The following is a 265-nucleotide window of genomic DNA, read 5'->3' on the forward strand; positions in this document are numbered from 1 at the left end:
CTCAAGGGCAACCAGCACGGTTTCATTAGGGGCAGGTCATGTCAGACCAACCTGAATGCCTTCTACGATCAGGTCACAAAATCACTGGACGCAGGTGTCGCAGTGGATGTAGTCTTCCTGCACTTCAGGAAGGCCTTTGACACTGTCGACTACCCCATGCTCATTAAAAAACGAAGCGACTGTGGCATCGATGCCTACACAGTCAGATGGATTGCAAATTGGCTGAAGGGTCATACTCAGAGGGTGGTGGTGGACGGGTCATATT

The sequence above is a fragment of the Alligator sinensis genome, unplaced genomic scaffold, assembly GCF_000455745.1.
Source record: "Alligator sinensis unplaced genomic scaffold, ASM45574v1 scaffold890_1, whole genome shotgun sequence".
Lineage (NCBI taxonomy): Eukaryota > Metazoa > Chordata > Crocodylia > Alligatoridae > Alligator > Alligator sinensis.